Genomic DNA, 4,008 nt, shown 5'->3' with positions numbered 1-4,008 from the left:
GAGATGGCGGCGCTCCCTCACACACACGGCACAGGATGGCCGGGGAGCAGCGGCAGCTCCCGCACGGCTCCCGGGCGCGCTCGGGGGACACCCGGCTGGCGCCCCGGGTGCCGCGCTCGAGGGCCGGGGGCTCTGGGGCTGCGGAGGGCGGCGAGCGGGGCTGCCGAGAGCGGCTGGGACGGGCGGGCAGCAATGGTGCCGGGACTGCGAGCGCTGCCCGCGCCGCTCCCTCGCCGGGCGGGCGCGGGGCCGCCCTTGGCCGCGGGAAGAGCGAGCATCGGAGCAGCGCCCCGTCCTCGGGGCCCCCGGTGCCGGCCAGCGGGCTGCTCTTCGCCAGGTGAGTGCCGCGCTCCTCCTTGTCCTTTGTCCTGGGGAGGGAAAACAAAATGTCCTCGGAGCCGGGAGGGGAAGGGGGCGCTGCCTCTGCCGGCCCCCCCTCCCACCCCTCGCCGCTCGCTGAGGGGACCCGCGGGAACTGTCGGGGACCCCCGGCCGTGTCCTGCCCGTGGGGGGTGAGGGGGAGCGGCGGGACCGGGGGAGCCCCGGTGCCCCTCGGCGGCTGCGGCGCTGCCGTCCCGGCCCTGCAGCACCCGCGGGGGCCGCCCGGCCCGGCCCCGATGCAGCACCGAGGGGGCAGCGGCGGGTTTTGGGTCCCCGGTGCGGCCCCGGGCACAGGGGGGGCACTACGGGAAGCAAAGGTAGGTACTTAAATATGAGTTACAGGATAAGGAAACGGATGAGTTTGTGTGTTACGTGGAAAGCTTTTAAAAACGTTTCTTGGGTGTCAGGTTTGTTTTTAGTGTTCAGTTTATGCGTTTTTCAGAGACCTCACAGTCATTTCTCTTTCTGGAGCATTTTTTATCTTCTTTTCGGTGCCTAATAATTTTAGAAGTTGTAGAACACCTTTTGCAAGACTTTCTAAAAATGCAAGTTTAAATGGAACGCCTGACGTTTGTTATGTGTTAGCTGGCATTCAGCAATTACCAATGTAAGGGCAAAATTGGAATTGTGAATGTATGAAAAGTCTCGAGTTTCTATAAGTTTCGAATAATAGTTTATTATCTGGTAAAAGCAGCAGCCGGCTGGGTGACAGAAATGGGACCAGTTTCCCAAATCTGCACACCCCTACTACAGGGTACATTTAGTATTTATCTTAGCTACTTCATGCATATTAATTATATCCTAGACATAGACATTCTGCAGGTTTTTGCTAAGTATTTAATAGATGGGTTTTCTTACAGCTAAAGCTAAAGGGTTATCTCTACAACCGTCATAATTCATGCGTTCTTGGATGAACAGGCGCCTAAAGATTTAAAGTTCTACTATATTTTATTCTTAGGATAGTAAGGAGGTTTTAGGCCTCTTGACTTTGTGAGGGTCTGTTTTATTTCTTTATGGGGGTGTAATTAAGTTTTACAATCTGTTTGTTTTATTTTGATGTAATCACCCATTTGTTTCACGAATCACGATTATTTATATATCACAAAAAGTCACTGTGATAGAGGAACAGGTAAATATTAAGAACTTTAGTTTTAGTTGGAGGTTGTGTTTAGCCATATTTGTTGGATTTCTATGGTGTACACTTAAGCAAGGTTATAAAACTCCGTGCATGTTTTAAACATTGCAGTTGGAGGTAAATCTGGATTATTCAATACTTCCTCTGCAAATGTGAATCTGTCATTACAACAATATAAGTTTGCCCTTTTTTGGAAATAGAAATACAGGTTTTAGCAACTGCTGGACATCTCCACCTTTATGCAAAATGTTCCGTGTCTTTATTTTAGATTTGGATTATGGTGGTTTTCTAACCCAGCCACAGTTCTGCAGTATAGAACAGGTTCTGGCATACACACTGTGCCCTAAAGAAAGTTCTGGCTGTAGGTGGGTGTCTGCTGGATTTCTCTTTTCTTAAAGATGTTATGGGATTTTTTTTTCCGATAGCTTTGAGTGGTTTCTTTTAACAACTGAAAATAAAATAGCAAGTAATTGTCTCAAAAAATTAATTCCTCTTAATTCTTAGTGTGTTTTGTTTAACAGTTCTGCTTTTTTATATTCAAGGTGTAGGAATTGGAATTTATATTTGGATACCTTTTAATTTAGCAAGGAATGTTTTTTAAAATTGTGTCTTTACCCACTGATTCCAGACTTCTTCTTAAGTATGAAGTAGTGGGGCTGATAAATATAACTGCTGTAAAATAAAATAACATTTTTGCCTTCACAAAAGGCAAGAAAAGTTGGCTGGAAGTAGTGCAAATATAGTGTTCCTTTTGTTAAAGACCCTGGTTTGGGATCTGATGAAAGGTTAAAGAAGCTGAAAGCTTTAAAACTGTTTTCTAAAGGGCAAAAAGATGCATTTTTGGGGAAGATCAAGCAAGGTAGGACTTACAATTCAGAGAAGCTGATGACAGAAGCCATTTTGAAATAACTTTGCTGTCCCTAAAGGTTTTATTTAATTTTGCATAGCTTGGTTCTAAAGACTTTAATGGGAAAAAAAAGCACAAGGGGTGAGGGGTATTGGGTGATAAGTTACTCAATAAAAACGGTTAAATTTGCATTTGATCTCTAAGTCTTTCAAAATTAAAGTAATGGAAGACAGAAGAGCAGATTGCAGTTAGTCATGAGAAGCACAGGTCGTGTGTGTTGTGTGTCAGTCACTGTCATCTCCAATGTGTTTTATTTCAGCCAAGAATGTCCTTTTATTTTTAGAGTTGAGTTGTAAAGATACAGTTACTGCTGTCATAAGTTTTCTTGACTTAATAATTACCTAAAGATCAATACATTTCAGGCCTGTGACTTGTTCTGCTTTTCTAAAGCAAAATGTTGAAAATTTCCATCTTTTTTTTTTTTTTTTTTTCAGGTAGAATGCCATGAACAATTCCTTATTGTCTGAGTGGCTTCAGAGGAAACGTTCATGAGTTATTTTCTCAGGTAAGAGTGGCTGTAACTTGTGGTAGTATGTTCATTTCCTTGTTATTTTTTTATCTTGAAATTTGCCTTTTTGCTACTGTGCAGATGGGAAGAAAAGAAATCTGATTTTTTATGTGGAGGGGGGATATATTTTGTAAAATATCTGGACTTTTAGAAAGATTTTTTTTTTTTTTTTTTTTTTTTGCAGATGCAGGTAGACTGTCTTCAAATAATGTCAAGTTTCTGTGCTCCTTCTGTCTAAATTTGAGTTTCCCCAGCCTGCCTGGTTAGGTGTTCCTCAACCAGACGCCAGGAGGAGACGGCAGAGAGAGCCCGGGCTCCCGCAGGGCTGAGCAGCGAGTCAGGGGCTCTACGCCTCAGGGCTCTGGCCTGTGCTGCAAACTCCTCTAACTTCTGCCTTGGAACCAGTGGAGGAGCACCTGGAGCACACCTCGGTGTTCCAAGGACAGAGACTCCCTGACTCACCGTGGCAGACAGGCAGGAGGAGGCCCAGAAGGGAGGGAGCCAGGTGAGAGCAAAGTGCCCCTCCCGCAGCCTGGCAGAGGGGCTGTCAGGGTGGGCAGCACAGGTGCCATGCCCGGGGCCACTGTCTCTCTCCCTCCAGCATGCGTGCTGTGCCAGCCATCAGAGGCTGACCCGGACATCTGCGGGCAAAAAAGTTTCCTATTTGGGCTCTGTGTCCACAAGCTCTGCCTGGTGAGTTGCTCTGCAGGCTCCCTCCACTTTTTGACAGGCAGTCCCTGCCACTCTTTCCTCATCAGTGAGTGTCCTTTTCCTGCAGTTTTTTGTCAGCAACTCTCCTGACATCCCGGTTCAGCGATGTGATGGTTTCAGTCTAGGCCTTCCTGGAAACCAGCTTGTAACCAGGAAGGAACTAGGAAGGTGACCAAGGAAGTATTCCATGCTATTCCTTTACGTAACCCAGGGTATAAATAAGGCATTGATAAGAGAGTTCGCCCTCTTTCCTCTCCGGCGAGGTTCGAGAACGGTGGGTCCCTGTTTCGGTTGGGCTTATCTGGAGCCGAGGCCTACAGTGACTGCCGTTATCTGCCACGCGTGAGGGGAGAGCCAAGGACCGTG

The 4,008-nt window shown here is 47.0% G+C and overlaps 1 long non-coding RNA gene across 2 annotated transcripts; it reads left to right on the top strand.

Annotated features, from left to right (window-relative positions):
* Positions 1–203: 203 nt before the first annotated feature.
* LOC135406149 (uncharacterized) lies at positions 204–3,520 on the top strand. 2 transcript variants are annotated; one of them, XR_010426168.1, is made up of 4 exons: positions 204–337; positions 1,785–1,881; positions 2,858–2,928; positions 3,116–3,520. It is a non-coding gene; the product is annotated as an uncharacterized LOC135406149 (long non-coding RNA). The 2 variants fall into 2 exon arrangements; XR_010426167.1 differs by lacking the exon at positions 1,785–1,881.
* Positions 3,521–4,008: the final 488 nt, after the last annotated feature.

This window comes from Pseudopipra pipra, chromosome W, assembly GCF_036250125.1.
Source record: "Pseudopipra pipra isolate bDixPip1 chromosome W, bDixPip1.hap1, whole genome shotgun sequence".
In the NCBI taxonomy this organism is placed as follows: Eukaryota; Metazoa; Chordata; class Aves; order Passeriformes; family Pipridae; genus Pseudopipra; species Pseudopipra pipra.
This window is presented reverse-complemented; position numbering and strand designations above follow the sequence as displayed.